At 37.6% G+C, this 21,131-nt stretch overlaps 1 pseudogene; it reads left to right on the forward strand.

Annotated features, from left to right (window-relative positions):
• Positions 1 to 3,443, forward strand: part of LOC103736369 — a 31,243-nt pseudogene extending 27,800 nt beyond the window's left edge.
• The last annotated feature ends 17,688 nt before the right edge of the window (positions 3,444 to 21,131 follow it).

Below are 21,131 nucleotides of genomic sequence, written 5' to 3' on the forward strand. Positions count from 1 at the left end.
TTTTTGACCTAAGGAAGCATAGAACTCTTTATAATATAGAATCAAGAAAATGAAAAACTGTGAAATATTGTCTCACATAGCATCTAGTTGTATCAGTTTGATACAAGTAAATTTCTATAAAAATTAAAACTTTCAAAGATGCTTCATATCACATCATTTGTAATCACAGGCTAGTTAAAGGGGATAGATATAGGACATTCATTTTTATAAGAATTTGAAGTTCTCCAAAAGCCAAGGGTATGAGTTTCATATCAAATAATTTAAAAATAGATAACATTTGAATGATCACTTTCATCCAGCAAAGAAGGAAGCTAGACAATTTAAGAATGTTGAAAAACTTATTGGGGGGTACCAGTTCCCCCCAAATATTTTGATACTACAAATTACCTACATTTTATTTTTAAGAAAAAGTATTTTTATAGAGCCTACACTGTTTCCAAATTCTAATTTATTCATGTGATAGGTAGAATTTATTTTCTTATGCATATGTATGAGCATGCATATGTATGTGGTCATGTGTGCATGTTTTCATGTGTGTGGAGTACCTGTGTGCATGTATACATGTGGCAGTTTGAGATGTCATCCTCAATTGCTTTCTAGCATATATTGAGTCAGTGTCTCTCCTTGAATCCAGAGCTAGCAGTGTGGCTGGCCTGCTTGCTCTGTATACCTGTCCCCACCTCCTATGTGCTGGAATTATTAATTGGCTGTCAACCCCCCTCATCTTTTATGCTGGCTCTGGGTTTTCAAACTCAGATCCTTGCATTTGTTCAACAAGCACTTAAACTGTTGTGTCATCACTTGACCAACATTTTATTTTTTAAACAAAATTATTATTGCTATAAATTTCCTGTTTATGCTGTTGTGTTATGATGTTATATTATGTTATGATATGGTATTATGTTATTTTGAGTACTCAATATCTTGTATTCTTAGCACATTGAGCAGCCAAGTGCCTCTGTGTTCACTGTCATTCATTGCAAAGAAAACCTCTGATGGCCCTGATTAAACTCAGTTGGTAAAAAACAAAACAAAAAGACATGAATGTGTAACAGGTATTTTTAGGGAGGTGGGGAGATAATAGGTGTTGGAGGGAGTTAGGTTATGGTGTGAATAAACAATAATCATAATTCACTATATATGCAATAGTTATTAAAGAACAAATTAAATAAAATTATTAGTATATGTTTGTTTAAATTGATGAGTTTCATAATGACATTTTTCCAACTGTGTCATGTACTTGATTATATTCACTCATATTCTTCTTCAGTCCTTCCCATCCTATGTGTCCTGTTGCCTTTTATTATTCTTTGTGCCTCAGCTTCCTGAGCACTTACATTGCAAACATGTGCCAGATTGCTTGACTGTCAACGTTAATTCATTGTAATGAGTATTTCTAAGTACTCAAAATCTGGGAGGACTGTACTCTTTTCTTATAATTAAACTAAATAGATTTTTGTTTATTTCCTGGGTGTAGTTTTGTTTCTTGAGGCCGCAGGTGGCCTGGAACACTCTATAAAGACAGGATGGTTTTGATCTCATATCCACCTGCTTCTACCTCCCAAGTGCTGAGATTAAAACTTGGAGACACCACACCCAGCTTCAATTTAATAATTGACTTAAATTAGAACAAATTTCTAGGGCAATCTGCATCCCAATTCCCTATTGACAATTTGGGTACCCTCTTCCGAGGATGGTATGATAAGAATAGGAGATAAGAACTGGCCAGGCAGTTAGGGTTAAAAAAAGAAGACCTCAGAGAAAACTGTCGATTTTCTTGGCTAAAGGTCAAAATGTCCTTGAGCTTCTTAGCAACAAATTCTGTTCCAAAGGCAAAATATGTCAAAACTACTGGGGAGCTCGTGTCTAATCCCTAAAAGATTTTGGGGTTACCTCTTCAGAGCAGGCACTGTTAGAGTAGCACAAAACATAGAAAGAAAGAGAAAGAAAGAAAGAAAAAGGAGAAAGAAAGAAAGAAGAAAGAAAGAAAAAGAAAGAAAGAAAGAAAGAAAGTCAGAAAGAAAGAGAAAGAAAGAAAGAAAAAGGAGAAAGAAAGAAAGAAAGAGAAAGAAAGAAAGAAAGAAAGAAAGAAAGAAAGAAAGAAAGAAAGAAAGAAAGAAAGAAGAAAGTACATGAAGTTGTCAGAAAAAGGTGATGGGGAGATATGGGGAGTGTTACAGGAGAGGGCATGGGCGTGGACCTGATCAAAACACCTTATATGCATGGATGGAATTATCAATAAAGTTTTTTTTTTTAATTAAGAAACATTAGGATACATTTTCTTGAAATGGAATGTTATTACCTATTCCTTAGTTTTGAATAGACTGTGCTATATTTTACTGTGATCAAAGACTTGTGCCTTGTGATAAGGAGGTTTTGATATGGTTCATCTGAGTGTAGAAAAAATTCATGTGTGTAAAAGAATGGAAATAAAACAGAAATAAATAATGAAAGACTTAAAATATGCTTGGGTTTGTCATAATTCAAGAAAAAATATGGATCCCAGATTTGAATAATTTATGGATGAGTCGTTATTCATAAGTACATACTCATATATATATATATATATATTTCTGAGTGAATTTGAATTTGGTTCATATTTCCAATAAATTTTCTTTTTCAAAGTTTTCTGAGGAATACAGAAACAAAAAGTCTGACACATGTCTTCGAATTCCATCTCCTGGGAGTGTCAGACAATGACAGACTGCAGCCAGTCCTCTTTGGACTCTTCCTCTCCATTTATCTGGTGACAGTGCTCGGGAACCTGCTCATCATCCTGGCTGTCAGCTCTGATTCTCACCTCTACACACCCATGTACTTCTTCCTGTCCAACCTGTCCTTGGCTGACATCTGTTTCATCTCCACCACTGTCCCAAAGATGCTTGGCCATCTGTGACCCCCTTCATTACACAGTTATTATGAACCCTCGTCTCTGTGGCATCTTAGTTTTGGTATCTTTTTCTGCCAGCCTTCTCGAGTCGCTGTTGCACAATTTGATAGCTTTACAGTTTAAGTGCTTCAAAGGTATGGACATTTCTAATTTCTTCTGTCATCCTTCCCAGCTTCTAAATCTAGCCTGCCCTGGTACGTTTAACAGTAATATAGCCATGTATCTTATTGGTGTCATACTTGGCGTTTTTCCCATGTCAGGGATCCTATTTTCATATTGCAAAATTGTTTCTTCTATTTTGAGAATCTTATCCTCAGGTGGAAGGCATAAAGCCTTTGCTACCTGTGGGTCTCACATGACAGTAGTGTGTTTATTTTATGTAACAGGGCTTGGAGAGTATTTTGGTTCAATTCTATCTCACTCTTCTGGAAACAATGTTTTGTCCTCATTAATGTGTACTGTGGTCACTCCTATGCTGAATCCATTCATCTATAGTCTGAGGAACAGGGACATCATCAGTGCCCTAAGTAGACTGCACTTCAGTGCTATATAATACCAGGTCTGTAGATTCAATTTAAGACATAGACTGGAGAAGTTAGAAAAACTGAATTCCTAGATGATTGAACATTCTTTCTAAAGATTGAGGACTTTTATTTCTTATCATTTGTCCAAAACAATAGGGTGCTTTACTGGAGTGATAATGCAAAACTTGATTAATTTTAAGAGGTCCAATGTCACATTTATTATGCAAGGCCACATCGCACTTTTGCCCAAGTAAGAAGAACCTGATATTAGCATCTACATTAATTCAAGAGAAGACTTGGAACTACTAAGAACCCATTCCTTCAGAACTTTATTGGAATTGTGCTCTTGAACAAAGGGCTCATTTTCCCTTTATTGAAACTGTATTCAGCAAAGAGGAAGTCAAAACAGAATTTTCTGATCCGAAAAAAAAAAATGTGCCCTTTCTTAACCCTACTGATTTAGAATAGAACACATGCACAACCACAAACAGATGTATTTCTCTCATTGTTTTCCATGAGAAAGTCTCTGTTTGAAGTACTTTAATATGTAAAAACATGCATGCATTCACACTTTCAGACATTATTTTAGATCAAGGGCAAGGAAGGTTCATGAGGGATTGAGTTCAAATCCCCTGATCAGAAGAGGACTACATGGCTAAGTTACTTTTTCTACATTATAAAGCAACTAAGATGAGAATAACTTTCTGGTTGCAATGTTAAGTAATAGAGATTCATCCAGAGCATTGTAGAAGTCATCTTACAGGCCAATATTTCAGTTTGGAAGGTAAACAAAATTTATTGGGTCAGTAATAGTGAAGATTGCTTAAAATTGTGAATGTGAATATGCATACATCTCGTTTACTAACTTGAAATATTCATACAAAGTGTAAAGTTACTGATACATCTCCAAGTTGAGAATTTAATTTTTCTTTTAAATAAATAATTTATTGAGAATTTCACCTCCCTTCCAACACCTCCCATATCTCCCTATCCCTTTTTTCTGATAAATTCATGTACTCTTTCTTCTTCTTTGATTTATTTACTTATTTTTATGGGGCTTTTGGCTACTCTAACATTCTGCTCTCTGAAGAGGTAACTGTAAAGTCTTTTAAGGATTAGATTCAAGCTCCCAAATACTTTTGACATTTTTGGCTTTTGGAACAGAGTGTGTTGCTAAGAGGCCCAAGCACATTTTGAATTTTATCCAAGAAACTGCCTAGTTTTCTTTGGGGTCTTTTTACCCTAACTGCCTAGGAAATTCCTACCTCCTATTCTTATCAAAACATTCTTTGAAGAGGTTACCCATACTGCCCATATGGAATAGGGATGCAGACTGCTCTGGCTTCTTCCATGCTGAACAGGGACTCAGGGTGAGGCAATTGGAGTACCCTTCAGTGGGTCTATCTAAAAGGTTCCCAAATTGTATAACTCTTATCTCTAAGGGGAAAAGAAAGTTCTTGAATTGTGAATAGGAAATGTGAAGGAGAAGTAAAGGAAAGAGTAATTAGCACTACAAGCTCTAGACAGGGAACTAGAAAAAAGTCAGAGCAGGGCAGTTTTCAAATGTTCATATGACAGTCCATTGGAATTTCTTGGCAAGGGATTCCAAAAACATCCCTCTATTGGGTTCCCACTCATTTTTCTTTTGTCTTTCAAGGCTGGACTCTATAGGATTTGCTTCCAGGTATTTTGATAGCTGTTGGAGTGGTTAGAATCAGTGTCAGTTCCCTCTCAAAGGCTTCTAGATAGGGGGAGAAAATGAATTTAGCCATCATTGTAGACCAATAGCTGGTTGTCTCCCTTAGCTACAGGTGGGCACTACAGTATTGGAGACCAAAATTTGAAGTCATATCTGAGCAGCACTTTCTAGTTAGGAATAAAATCATTAATGAGAAATAATTGTCTAAATAACTTTTTATATAGACTTAAGCCCAATGTCTGGGAAGGATAATCCCTTGAACTCTTAAAGAAATATACTGATGACTTTACTCTTTGGTGGTTTCCTTTTGGGTGTTTAAGACCCAAATAAATCAATTTTTTTTACACTTAAGGTCATTTGAGGATCTGTTCCTTAGGGGTCACATGGGCTTGGCAGAAGCTCCTGGATCTTTTCTTTTACCATTTCCATCTATGTGAAGGTAAGTGAAAGGTCCTGCTCGACCATGTCTGGCTTCACTTGGAAGCATGAATGAGATGTTTCCTCTGAGTTGACCCTCCTCTTGGTAGACTGGACACTGGTTCAAGTCCATCTCATGGGGTCTCCATGTCCTCCCTGAAGAAGAGGACAGTTGACTCACCACAGTTAGAGGACATTTTGAGAGATGTTCCATAGTCCCTTGGAACTTAGCCTTGGAGGGCAAGAGGCAAAAACTATCCATTAAGTCCCTCTGACCACACTAATATAGGTCTCAAAGTATGTCTGTTAAACATCCAATAAGGTTAGTTCCATCAGTCTGGTACTTTTAATTATTATGTGATATGTAGGTAAGGCTTGGGTAAAAAAAACAAATATTCTCAGATAAACATTGACTAGATATATATTTTGACCCTTAAACTAGTTGACTAAACTATGACCATAGAAAATTTAAGATTATGTGCATATATTTTTTTTCATTAGCTTCTTTTTATTTGATGCTAGATCCAGGATGGGGCAGTGGGAGATCAGAATAGGATTTTTCTAACCTCATAGCCCCCATAGTCCCCAGCCTCTGGGATGTCAAAATAAGTGACAATGGTTTGGGGAGGCTCAGCCTCTTCTCAGGGTATGCCTCATCCTTGTGTTTGTCACAGAGTCTGGTCTTGAACTTGCCTTAGCCCTTGACTTTCCTGTGGGTGCTAGGAAGAGATCCAACTTCATAGGGCAGAGGCCACAAGGTACTTCCAATGTCAGGGCCTTGAAGGTGCTGGGGAATAGCAGCCTCAGTGTAAAGGAGAGAGAGATGACCAGGACTCAGGTTAAGAAGCAGGTTCTGGGAAAAACAAGCCCTTCCCAGGGGCACTGAATGGTCTGGGTGCTTACTTCTTCCTTCAGACCAGATCCTAGTGCTCAGCACTACCCACCAGGGTGCCAGGCACAGCTTGAGGTCTACCTTTCCTGGCCTCAGCATGCTCAGTTCCAGCTGGAGATCAGGGAGAGGTTGGAAGGAAATCAAAACCTTGGCAGTGGGTAGTCATCATTTTTGTCTCATCTATATATCATAACAAACCAAAACAGACCTTTATTACTTGCTTAGGCTTTCTCACTTTTTATATTTTGGAAAATATCTCAATTCCCATATCTTTTAACATCTTGTACATTCTCATTTTTATTAAAAATAATTATAAGACATAACATTAACAAATAAATGTTCTATCTGTTGTGAGACTTCTTTTCCTGGGGATGCTTAGCAATGTTTACTCCCTCTTAAGGTTCTAGTGTCAAGCCAATGCTTGATTAAAGTTTTACTGGGGGAAACCAATGAATTATTGAGCTTACTTACCAAGATAACTGAGGGGTTGCAGAGGTGTATGTATAACCTGAGGGTTTGCACACTAGAAAGCCTTTACCAAGCATACCACATTTTTTCAAACCACTAGTCAGTTGAGGGGCACTTAGGTTGCTTCTATCTCTTAGCTATTGTGAAAAGAGCAGCAAAAAACATGGTTGTACAAGTGTCTCTACAATAGGATAAGTCCTTTGGATATATGCCAAGGAGTGGTATAACTGGTAGGAACATTTTAAGATTTTTAAGAGTTCTCCACACTGTTTTCCATAGAAGTTGCATGAGTTTGCATTCCCACCAGGAGTGAATGAGTGTGCCATTTCTTCACATCCTTGCCAGAATTTGGTATCATTTGTTCTCTTGATCCTAGCCAGTCTGATTGGGGTAAGGTGATACCTTAGGGTGGTTTTAATTTGAATTTCCCTAAACACTAATGATGTTGAGCACTTTTTGAGATGTTTCTTAGCTATTTTTATTTCTTCCTTTAAGAATTCTGTTTAGATCTTTAGCCATCTTTCAGTTGGGTCATTTGGTTTCTTGATTCATTGTTTTTTGAGTTCTTTATATATTCTGGATATTAAACCACTGTCAGATGTGTCACTGGTGAAGATTTTCGCCCACTCTGTGGGTTTTCCGATCGCTTTCCTGGTTGCCTCCTTTGATGTAGAGAAACTTTTTAGTTTAAAGAGGTACCATTTGTTGAGTCTAGACCTTGTTTCCTGAGCAATTGATATCTAGTTTAGAAAATCTTTTCCTTAATAGTTTCAAGTTCTCCAGCTTCACATTGAGGTCTTTGATCTATTTGGAGTTGACTTTTGTGCCAGGTGAAAGATGAGAGATTGCTCAGTGGTTAAGAACATTGGTTGTTCTTGCAGAAGACCCGGGTTTTAATCCCAGCACACAATTGGCAGCTAACAACTGTCTGTAACTCCAGTCCCAGGGGATCTGACAGTCTCTTTTGACCTCCGCTGGCATTGCACTTACCTACATGCAGGCAATACACTCATACACATAAAATTAAAATAATAAATAAAATTAAAAGAAAGATAAGGATTTAGTTCCATTCTTCTACAGGTGGAGATCCAGTTTTGCCAGCACCATTTGTTGAAGACACTCTCTTTCCTCCATTTTGTGCTCTTGGCACCTTTGTCAAATATCAGGTGGCTGAAATTGTGTGTACTTGGGTTTGAATCTTCAATGATGTTCCATTAATCTATGTGCCTATTTTTGTGCAAGTACCATGCTCTTTTTATGACTATAGCTCTGTAGTATGCTTTGAGACCTACTATAGTAATCCCCCCAGCATTGCTCTTTGTCCTCAGGGTTGCTATGGCTATCTGAGGTCTTTTGTGCTTCCATGTGAATATAAGGATTTTTTTTTCTGATTCTGTGAAGTATGTCATGGGGATTTTGATTGGGATTGCATTGAATATACATATTGCTTTTGGTAGGAAGGTCATTTTCACAATGTTAGTTCTTCCAATCCATGAGCATTGGAGGTCCTTCCATCTCTTGGTGTCTTCCTCAGTCTCTTTCTTTAACGATTTAAAATTTTCATTGCAGATATCTCTGGTTCCTTTGGTCAGATTTATTCCAAGATTTTTTTTTTTTGTAGCAATTGTGAATGGGAGCATTTCCCTGTATTCTTTCTCCAATTGTTTGTTATTGGTCTACAGAAAGGCTACTTATTTTGTACATTGATTTCATAGCCTGCCACTGTACTGAAAGTGTTGATCAGTTTTCAGAGTTTTCTGGTGGAACTTAAGGGACCTCCTTGGTGTAATATCATATCATCTGCAAAGAGTGATAGTTTGACCTATTCTTTTCCAATTAGTACTCCTTTAATTTCCTTATCCTGTCTTATTGCTGTAGCAAGTGTTTCAAGCACTGTGTTGGAAAAGAGTGGAGATAGTGGGCATCCTTGTCTGGTTCCTGATTTTAATGGGAATGCTTCCAGTTTTTCTCCATTTAGAATGATGTTGGCTGTGGGTTTGTTATATATGGCTTTAATTATGTTGAGGTATGTTCCCTCCACTCCAATTCCTTCTAGGCCTTTGAACATAAATTCATGCTGAATTTTGTTGAAAGCCTTTTCTGCATCTATTGAGATGACAATGTGTTTTTTGTCTTTGATTTCATTTATATGATTAATGATGTTTATTGACTTGCGTATATTGAACCAGCCCTGCATCTCTGGGATAAAGCCAACTTGATCATGGTGGATGATCTTTTTTGATGTGTGTCTGTGTGTGATTTGCAAGTATTTTGTCAAGATTTTTTTCATCTATGTCCATTAAGGATATGGGGTCTATAGTTTTCTTTTTTGGTTGTGTCTTTACCGGGTTTGGGTATTAGAGTGATGGTGGTTGCATAGAAGGAATTTGGGAGTTTTCCCTCTGTTTCTTATCATTTTGAATAATTTAAACATTATTGGTTGGAGGTCTTCTTTAAATGTCTGGTAGAATTCTGCTGTAAATACATCTGGGCCTGGACTTTTTTTAAATTCAGACACTGTGTATTGCTGTTTCAATTTCCTTATATGTTATAGGTCTATTTCAACTGCTGATCTCTTCTTGGTTTAGCTTTGGTGATTTCCATGATTTCAGATACCCATCCATTTCTTTTAGATTTTCAGATTTAGTAACATATAGATTTTTAAAATATTCCCTTATAATAGTCTGGATCTTTTGGGTGTCTGTTGTAATGTTTCCCCTTTCATCTCTGATTTTATTGATTTGGATTTGCTCTTTCTTTCTTTTTGTTAACTGGGCTAAGGGTCTGTCTATCTTATTTACCTTTTCAAAGCTGGCTGTTAGATTCATTGATTCTTTGTATTGCTTTCTTTGTTTCTATTTCATTAATTTATACTCTGATTTTTGTTATTTCATCTCTTCTGCTGGGTTTGGGTTTCGTGTGTTTTTGCCTTTCCAGTGTCTTGAGTTGCAGTGTTAGGTCATTTATTTGGGCTTTTTCTAATTTTTTAATGTAGATACTTAGAGCTATGAACTTCCCTCTTAGGACTGCTTTTAAAGTGTCCCAGAGGTTGTGTTGTGTTGTATTTTCCTTTTCACTGAATCCCAGGCATTCTTTTATTTCTTTCTTAATATTTATTCATTTTTATTTTATGTGTATTATTGCTTTGCCTGCAAGTGTGTGTGTGTGTGTGTGTGTGTGTGCACCACAAGCATGTAATGCCCTCAGAGGACAGAAAAGGGTGTTAGGTTTCCTGAAACTGGAGTTATAGATGGTTGCAAGATGCTATGTGGGTGCTGGAAACTGTACTTAGGTCTTCCGCAAAAGCAGCCAGTGCTTTCAACCACTAAGCCATCTCTCCAGCCCTCAAGTGGAGAATCATTCTATCAATTTGAAATTAGAAAAACTATTTAACAGATTCAAAACACCAATATATAAAAGGGAATAAAATGTAAAAGGAAGAAAAAGAAAATTTACAATATATTTAACAAGACTGTAATGGAGAAGATGCAAATTAATCTGTACAAAATCGTTTCACACATTTAAAAATATTTTATTCTGTTAAAACCACCATCATGGATTTTATAAAAAATAGCACATTTGTGGTCTGATATTACATATTATTTTGATTCTTAAAAACATGTTTCTTTCAATATGTGTTTATATTAAATTTTTGTGTATTTCATACAATGCATCTTAATGATATTTAGACTCCTTCCCCTATCTGCACCTCTGATTGTCAGTGCACAGAACTTCATGCATTGTCTCATAAATGTTAAGACATATTGAGTTAAGTTTGTGTACCCAGATGTCTCTTGATGTGAATTCATTCAGCCTATCTAGTTTCACTCCCTTAAAGAAGACCAACTCTCCCTCCCCCAGCAGTTATCAGCTTCCAACTGTCCCTTGGCTAAGGCTCTGTGCTTGGTTTTTCTCTGATTGAGATTGCATGGGTCTTGTGCATGCTGATACCATTGCTCTAAGCTCATATGAGCAAGTTCCCAGAAACTATTTCCTTATGGTCATGCATCACCCCTGGCAGATACAGTCTTTCCACCTCCTCTTCTGCAATGGTACCTGAGCCCTGAGTGGAACAGTAGTTAGAGAGAAAACTAGTCCATTTATCAACTCTCACCAAGAAACCTACCTCATGCAGCAGAAGATGATTAACACACATGGCCACAATTGGCAAAGTATAGAAAACAAAAAGGTTTTGAAATTTGAAGGCTGTCAAACACAAGGAGAGGAGATATATAAAAGTTTTTCTTCATTAAGCAAGATCACTTATTATTTTTAACAAATATTGTATCAGAATAGATTAAAAAGTTTGTAATTCTCAAAAGTAGAACTATTACAATTCTCTTCATGTCTATCATAATATTAAATATGGACTACTTTAGTATTGAAGTATAATCCAATAATAATAAAGATCTAGCACTTGTAATCTGAAGCAGGATAATGAAATGAAGCCTTATGGCTTCTAGATCCTTGAATTGCTTGTCATTAAGAATTAATGTACACACTTCTATGACTTGCCAACACCAAACCATGATAGATAGCATGCCCTTAGAAACTCTAACTCCAGGATATACTTGTTCTTCCCTGCAGCACTGTACTTGGTAGATAAGAGATTCCTGGATTTCCCACTTTGGCACACACTTGTAACACACCACCAGCACCAGTGTGGACACATAACATATCTCTAGACCATCAACCCCTTCTACACACTTTGCTACCCTGCCAGCATCCAGACTGAATGGGTTAAAAGTTCCCACCACCAACACTCTTCACCTGTCTTACCAGCATCCATATTACACAGGCAAGAGGTTCAGGGATTTAATACATTCCATGTGCACTTCTACCATCCTGGGAACAAACAATGGGAGGAATGTAAGATGTAGCTGATTTTTTGCAGTCCAGACATAGTTTTGCCAATCAGTGGGCTGACCCCTTCCAGGCAAGTGATAGGTCTTCAGAATTCTAAGCCATACTACAAACACCTTGGTCCTGTGTATGCCTTATCTTTTGAAGTCAGAGATGTTCAATCCCATTCTCTGTCCATTATGCTGCTGGGTATATTTTCAGATGAACAAAATAAGAAAACATAATCCAACCACACCTGGCTCATACTCCTACACTTTAAGTGCTTGATTTTGAGCACATAAGAAACCTCTGCCACCACCATAAGTGCTCAGTAGAACTCCAGTGACTCTGGTTTCTATAGTCAGTATTTTGCACCACATGTAAGCCCAAATTGACATAAGCTACTTGTTCCATAAGTCATCAGCAGGTGCTATACAACAGAATTTTAAGTATCATGAATCTAAAACAAAACCCCAAAACATAAGAAATACTAAGCACCAAATCAAATGCTCACTGAACTTGGGTGTGACACAATTTCTTAATCAACAAATCATACACATATGGAAAAATACCACTGTTAAACACTAGTAGCATGTTTAGCCAAGATAAAACATATCTTCCAAAATTTTGCAATCTCATAGTAATGGTCATCAATGACCACGACTTAGCCAAAATGGCAGACCAAATGTTCAAAATTATAACTGTACACACATTCAAAGATCTCAAAAAGAACATAAATAGCCATGAGTGCATTCAACAAAGTTATCAATGAGACTGAAATGCTACCTCCTGTGTTGTGCAAAACATGGTGATTAACACAGAAACCCACAATTGGCCAGTGTTCAGTGAACAAGAGACTACAGAATACTTATCCCTGAATAGGATACTTATATCAAACTTCTGCCTCCCAAGGCTCATGGATCACTTCAGAAGTGGAGGAGTTGGGGAAGAGTTTATAAGAGCCAGGGATGGTGGAGGACTATAAGGATCAGAGTTATACAGACAGCTGGACAGTTACTCATATCAACTTACAGCAACCCCACCTAAGGAAACTGTGGCAACAGATGGTTTCTGGGAGGGGAATTATGGTTGGTTGTTAGCCAACATGTGCATGATGGGCATCAAACCTGGGACCTCTGCAAGAATAGCCAGTGCTCTTAAGTGCTCAACCATCTCTCCAACCCAATAAACCTCTTTTAGAAAAATCAATTGGCTTTGTTTGGGAATGCTTGATTATGCTGGACTCAGTCTCAGTAAGGTGAGTTTCCCAAATCCTGCCTTGCCTATTCCCCTGATTTTGAACATACTTCAGTCCATCTCACTGCTCCAGGGCTTAGGCTACCCTGCTCACTAGTAGGGACCAGCACATCTATATCCCATTTCCTCTCCTTGGACCTTGGCGTTATCCATCACAGGCTCCTAAATTGCTCTTAACTATCTATGGTCACATTGCAGTCCTGGAGAGTCCCTGAGCAGTATGACTGGAGCAATTCAGTTCCTCCGGTAAAAAATGAAAAGAGAGAATCTGAGGCCTAGTCCAACCAGCTTTTCATACCCAATCAGAAAGCATCCAAAATACATTAAAAATACAAACATTATTAGACTTCAAGTCAACAAAGGAAGGCTTGAGTTTCATACCAGTATCACAAGCAACAAAGGAAATCCATATGCCAAAACTACAGTGAAAATATAATATGAAAAAAAAATATGTTCCCTCCAAACACCACCAGTCCTATAGAAGAGTTCCACATTGATAATACCCTAGAGGTACCTCTGACAGAGAACTCAAAAGAATAATCATAAATATGTTCAAAGAATTCAGCAAATTTAAAGAACACAAACAACTCAAGGAACTAAAAGACGATAGGAATAGAAATCTGGCTGAATTCTCAAGAGACAGAAATATCGAAACTCAGCATGAAATAAAGAATGGAGTGAAAAGCTCAAAACAAATTCGAAATTACAGAAGAAAGCCTCACAAATAGAATGAACAAAATAGAAAAAAAAATATATCAAGATTGGATAATAAAGTTGAAAAATTGGCCTGTTCAAAAAAAGAACATGAAAAAATTTAAAAACAAGGAATGGAATACACAAGAAATGCGGGACACCATGAAAAGACCAAATTTATACATCATAGGCCTAGAGGAAGGAGAAGAATCTCAGGTAAATGGAACTGACCAGAATTTCAACAGGGTTATAAATGAAAATTTCCCCAAATTAAGGAAAGACACACCCATACAAGTACAAGAAACACACAGAATACCAAATAGGAACAGAAAAGAGGCTCCACACATCATATCATAGTAAAAAGACTAAATGTACAGAACAAAGAGAAAATATTTACAACTTCAAAAGAAAGCAGTGAGTCACATATAAAGGAAACCACATCAGAATTACAGCTGACTTACCAGTGCAAACTATGAAATCCAGAAGAGCCTGGACCAAACTCTTCCGAGTTCTAAATGACCTCGGATGTCAATCCAATATACTCTACCCAGGAAAACTGTCTATTATAGTTGAAGGGGAAAAAAATTTCCATGACACAAACAGGATGAAAGAACTCATGTCCACCAAACCAGTCTTTCAAAGAATACTCAAAGGAATACAAAAGACTGAAGAAAGGAACCACAAGAGGAAACAGAAAGAAATTAAATGAAAGTATAATTGTGGAAACACAAAATTATACAAAGAATGCAAACAGAAATGAAAATGATGGTAAACAATACACATCTTTCATTAATAACTTAAAATGTCAATGGGCCTGAACTTCTTAGTCAAAAGACACAAGCTAATTGAAAGGACTAAGAAACAAAGTCCAGTTGGGTGTGGTGGCACGTGCCTTTAATCCCAGCACTTGAGAGGCAGGCAGATCTCTGTGAGTTCAACACCAGCCTGGTCTACATAGTGAGTTCCAGGACAGCTGGGGCTACAGAGAGACCCCGTCTCAAAAAGACCAAAAAAAAAGAGAAACAAAGTCCATTGTTTTGCTATCTGCAGGAAACTCATCTCACCTTCAAGGGTAGGCACTACTCTAAGGTGAAAGGAAGGAAAAATATAAACTAATTAGAATAATTAGAAGAGATAAAGATGGTCACTTGAGGGGTTGGAGAGATGACTCAAAGGTTAAGAGCACTCATTGCTCTTGCAGAGGACCCAAGTTTGAGTCCTAGCATCCACATGATGACAAAAAACCTATAACTAGAGTTCTAGAGAATCCAATGCCCTCATCTAACATCTGTGAGCACTGGATGACACGGGTGCACTTACAAGCACACAATGCACAAATACACATAAAAATAAAAATAATAAATTAAAAGAATTTTAATTGGAATTTTTGTGTATTTCATACAGAACATATTAATCATCTTTATATACCCCTCTCCACTACCATTGATCCCCCTACCATAGACTCCCCACTGGAATAGATACATTCTGTTATTTATGTTAAGGCCCATCACATCAGATTACTGTTCCCAGATGTTCCTCAGTGCAAGTTCATCCACTGGGATTTAGTCAGCCTATCTAGAGTCCCTCCCTTTAATAAGATCAGCTCTTAATCACCCAGCAATAATCAGCAGCCAATAATTCTAAGCTTGGGGCCTGCTGTCCATTTCCATAGTTCTGTGCTTGGGTTTTGTCTGCCTAAGTATGCAAGGGTCTTGTGCATGCTGAAACCATTGCTGTAGGTTCATATAAGGAGGGTCCCGGGAGCCATTAGGAATCTACTTGCATATGGTTATGCACCCATACCCTGGCTCCTACAGTCTTTCTGCCCCTCTTCCATAATAGTCCTTGAGCCCTAGGTGAGTGGCTATTAATATAGGAGTCCTGTACAAGAACCCACACTCTGTAGACACTTATTGTCTATGTTTTGGCTATTTGTGACCTTTTGTGTTCTTGGCCTCAGTTGTATGAGGGAGCTTCGTTGATGAGAATTGAGAGATGCATTAGTGTTCTCTTCATCCTTTTTTCTATATTCTGTGAGCCTTAGGTATAGAGGTTGCATCATAGATGTGCCACTTAGGCTTTGGGAAATTCACACATAATCTCTCTGTGTGACCAGTTCTCGAACTCTGTAATAATCTGTGTTGGAAAAGAAGCTTCATTGATAGGTGGTGACCTGGATACTTGTCTGTAAATTTCAGGATCCATTTTTTTTCTTTTTGAGACAGGGTCTCCTTGTAGCCCCAGCTGTCCTGGAACTCACTATGTAAACCAGGCTGACCTCGAACTCACAAAGGTCCGCCTGCCTCTGCCTCGTAAATGCTGGGATTAAAGGTGTGCACCAACATTCCCGCCTATTTCTGCACGTGGTTAGAAATTATATTTGTCTAGGAATGTGACAGCTGTGATATTTTATCTAAGATCTATGATCTCTCCAGTTACATTTGGATATACTTATAATACCTTACATGAGTTTCCTTCCATTGAGAGAGCTTTTAGTCCAATTGGGTAGCTGTTGATTACTTCCAAGTTAAAAGTGCCACTAATGCTTCAACATTATTTGCTGTGCCAGTCATTTATGTGGGTTTTATTTTTTTTAAGCCTTGAAACTGGAGTTGCACCATAGATTGATGTTCTGGTTTACCAGCTTGGGTAATGCTCTCCAAAGATATGAGAACTAGCCTTTAGGGGAGGTGGCTTCCAAGTCAGTTCCATCTCCATTGCTTCAAGCACTGTGTCCAAAGCACATCCCATCTTTAGCAATAGGGTGTTATCTTCAAGTTCTCAGAGGCGATCAGGAGCTGTGGCAATAGTCTGTGTAATTTTGGAAATCTATTGGACTACCCTGCCCAACAACTCAAAAGAAAGTTTCTCATATCTCCCACTGTTTCTTGTTTTGTAGCCTTTGTCTATACACATGGACTCTTGTAAAGATGCTGTATGTCCAATTTTTCAGTAGCATTTTGAACTAATATTATTCCATCTGTTTTTTTTATTTTTTTAATTTTTATTTACTGATTTTTTTGTGTGTATTTCACATGGAACATCCCAAACAGTCTTATTCATCTTTATACCTGCATCCCAAATGGCACCCTCCCATAGCCTCCCCTACCCGATTGGAGCCTATATACTCTGTCATCCCTGTTACTGTCCACTCTGTTATCAGTGTCCTCAGCTATTATGCAGTGCTGGATCTAGTCAGCCTATCTAGTGCTCCTTGTTTTAGGAAGATTAGCTCTTCCTCATCTAGCAGCAATACTTTGCCAACATTCCTTTGGATAAGATTGGGATCTGTTGTTCATTTTCCCATTTCTATGGTGGGTTACTGTCTGGAGATCCCATCAGACAGATTTGAACCAGTGTCAAGTCTGCAAAGAGGAGGGTCAACACAGAGGAAATATCTCCTCCATGTTTCCAAGTGAAGCCAGCTATGGTCAAGCAGGACCTTTGATTTATCTTCACATAGATGGACCTGGTAAAAGAAAGGATCCAGGAGCTCCTCCAAAGCCCATGTGACCCCTGAGGAACAGATCCTCAAATGACCTTAAGAGTAAAAATAAATTGCTTAATCTGGGCCAACTGTATGACCTTAAATACCCAAAAGGAAAGTATAAACAAAGGCTAAATTGATCAGTATAATTCTTTAAGAGTTCTTTTATTTGTTGATGTGTATAGCTAAAGGCTACATAACAAGAAACAATGCCAGACAGGAGATATCTTCCTTTGAGTTGTTGGTCAGGGTAGCCCAAGAGACTCCATCTGGCTTTTTTTTCCAGAGCAAAAATACATCTCTTTCAAAATTGGATGTAATTTTTAGGTTGACAGTTGAATTAATAGTTATACAACATTGAACTCTGTATAAACCCTGTAAGCATAAAATTGAATGAGGTTCTAACCTTTAAAAAAGATGTCCATTTCATTTTAAATATACTGTTTCATGAAGAAAAACTCATTTTTAATACTACTAACACATAGATATTTGTACATGCATCACTAATCTCTATGTATCTGATTACTATTTGTCACAGTCTGTTGCTTTCTGAGACCCACCTGAGCTTGGATATAAAATCATTGAGCAGATTTCAGTGGTAACGTGTTTCACCTCTACTAATTAACATGGAGCAAAGTTTTATCCTTCTTCCTCAAATATAACTCATTTTTTTATTTGTTGATTTTTTTGTTTGTATTTCATACAGAACATTCCAATCTTATTCATCTATATACCCATGTCCCAAATGGCACCCTCCCATACCCCCCCAATGAGGCCCATATACTCTATAATCCCTGTTACTGTCCACTGTATTGTTGGCACCCCCAGCTGTTCTCCAGTGCTTGTCCATACACTGAATCTAGTCAGCCTATTTAGAGTTCCTTGTTTTAGGAAGATCAGCTCTTCCTCATCTAGCAGCAATCAGTTGCTAATATTCCATTGATAAGATTGGGGTCTGCTGTTCATTTTCCCATTTCTATGCTGGGTTACTGTCTGGGAGTCTCTTGGGCTACCCTGGCTACCAACTCAAAGGAAGGTATCTCCTGTCTGGCATTGTTTCTTGTTATGTAGCTTTTGGCTATACACATGGACTCTTAAAGAATTATATTGATCCCGTTAATTTTTTTTATGTCTTCCTTTTGGGTATTTAAGAGCATACAGTTGGCTCAGATAAACCAATTTACTTTTACTCTTAAGGTTGTTTGAGGATCTGTTCCTCAGAGGTCACATGGGCTTGGGAGGAGCCCCTGGCTCCTTTCCTCTACCATGTGAAGATAAGTCAAAGGTCCTGCTTGACCATGGGTGGCTTAACTTGGAAGCCCAGAGGAAATATTTCCTCCGTGTTGACCCTCCTCTTTGTAGACTGGACACTGGTTCAAGTCCATTTGGTGGGGTCTCCATGGCCTCCTTGATCAAGAGAACAGGTGATGCACCACAGTTACATGATATTTTGAGAGATGCTCATAGTCCCCTAGACCTTCGTCGACCTAAGGGGGCAAGGATCAAAAACTGTCCTTTATGTTCCTCTGACCAAATTAGTATAGGCCTCAAAGTATGGCTGTTAGATATCAAAGAAGGTTATTTCCACCAGTCTGGTACTTTTAATAACCATGTGCTATGTAGATAAAGCTTTGGCAAAGACCAAATGTTCTCCGATAAACCTTGCCTAGGCATGTTGTAGTTAGTCTTGAGCTAGTTGTATGTATAATTTGTCAGTATGTTGTTCAGTTAATATGGTTCCCTCTTTTTTTTTTCAAAGTAGCTAGGCATTATTTATGTCTCACATTGTCTAACCCTTCCACTGTGGTTTCCCCATTTAAAGTGCCCCCACTTTTCCCATTTCTCCATTAATAATACCCTTCTCCTATGGTCCCACCTCTCCTGAGCTCCTTCTTTCCCTTTGTCCCAAAGGTTTCTTGTATAACCCTCCCTCCCCCTCCCATTAAAACAATCCCATTTTTATCCCTGTCTCCCTTATTAATGCATGTTTCCTACTGTTCTTCTTGCTCAGGTTCTTTCTTTCCCTTTACCTCTCTGGTTTCTTTTCATTTTCCTGGTTCCCGTAGTTATGTCTGGATACATACTCACTTATAAGGATTTGGTGCTAGGGTCCACACATGAGGGAGAACATATGTCATTTTTTTTTTCTGAATCTGTGTTACTTCACTTAGTATAACAGTTTCTAGTTCCATCCATCCATTTACCTGCAAATTTCATGATTTCATCTTTCTTTACTGGTGAGTAAAACTCCATAGTATAAATGAACCATATTTTTGTTATCCACTCATCAACTGAGAGACACTTAGGTTGCTTCCATCTCTCAGCTATTGTGGGAAGAACAGCAATAAACATGTGTGTACAAATGTCTCTGCAATAAGATGAGTTCTTTGGGTATATGCCAAGGAGTGGTATAACTGGGTCAAATGGTAGATTCTTTTCTAGATTTAAAAAAATATATATTTATTATTTTTTAGTTTGTCTTCTAATTTATTTATTTTTAATATTTTTTATTTTATTTATTTATTTTTAAAGTTTATTTTTTTCAATTTTTTTTTAAAATTTAATAAACAAATGATTAGAAGAAGCATTTCATTACAGCTTTAACATATTCAGCAACACATTCCAGAGCAAGGATACATTTCTTTCAAAGGTGGCTATAAATTTTTAGGTTTTATTTTTTTAGAAGAAGCATATCAATACAGTTTTAATATGCTCAATAACAGTTTCCAGAGCAAAGATGCAGCTCTTTCCAAAAGTGGCTATGAAATTTTTAGGTTCACTGTTGCATTAATACAGTTATACAATATTGAACTCAGTATAAGCCCTGTAAGACATAGAATTGAATGAGTTTTTAACCTTTAAAAAAGGTCTCCATTTCATTTCAAAATATACTGTTTCTTACAGAAAAACTGTTTTTGCTACTAACACTGAGATGTTGGTGCATGCATCTCTATTCTGTATGTATCTGATTATTATAAGTCATAATTGGTTGCACTCGGATCCTTGGCACATGTATACATCTATAAAGTCATCAGATAGATTTCAATGGTAATGTTTATCACCTCTACTAATTAACATGATGTAAACTTTTATGCTTCCTCCTCAAATATAATGCATTTAAAAAAATTTGTGGGTTTTTATATTGTGTGTGTGTGTATATCACCCAGAACATCCAAAACCATCTTATTCAACTATACGCCAACTTGCCAGATGGCACCCTCCCATAGCCTCCCTTCCCCTAGCCGTTCCCCACTACTTGTCCATCTGGTGAATCTCGTCAGCCTATCTAGAGGTCTTTGTTTAGGAGGGTCAGCTGTTCCTCATCTAGCAGCAATCATTGTCAATATTCCTTTAGTTAAGATTGGGGTCTGCTGTTCATTTTCTAGCTCTGTGCTGGGTTACTATCTGGGTTACTATCGCTAAACATCCAAGAAGGTTAGTTCCTCCAATCTGGTACTTTTAATTACTGTATGCCATATAGATAAATCTTGGGCAAATACCAATTTTTCTCAGATAAACCTTGTGTAGACACATATTTCTTGATGTGGTATGTATAATTTGTCAGTAGGTTGTTGGACTAATATGGTCCCTCTGGTTTTTAAAACTAGCTAGGCAGTATTTATCTCTCTCATTGTCTAACCTCTCCATCATGGTTTCCCCAATTACGGTGCCCCCATTTTTCCCCTTTCTCCCTTAATGATACCCTTCTCCTATGGTCCTACCTCTCTTGAGCTCCTTCTTTACTTTTATCCCCTAGGTTCCTTGTATACCCTTCCCCCCCTCCCTTAAACTAACCCAATTTTTATCTGTATCTCCCTTATTAAGGCCTGTTTCCTACTGTTCTTCTCTTTCAGGTTCTTTCTTTTCCTTTACCTCCCTGGTTTCTTTCCATTATCCTGGTTCCTGTAGTTATGTTTGGATACATACTCACCTATCAGGGTTTAGTTCTAGGATTCACATAT

This window comes from Nannospalax galili, unplaced genomic scaffold, assembly GCF_000622305.1.
Source record: "Nannospalax galili isolate Female #2095 unplaced genomic scaffold, S.galili_v1.0 scaffold558, whole genome shotgun sequence".
Classification (NCBI taxonomy): domain Eukaryota; kingdom Metazoa; phylum Chordata; class Mammalia; order Rodentia; family Spalacidae; genus Nannospalax; species Nannospalax galili.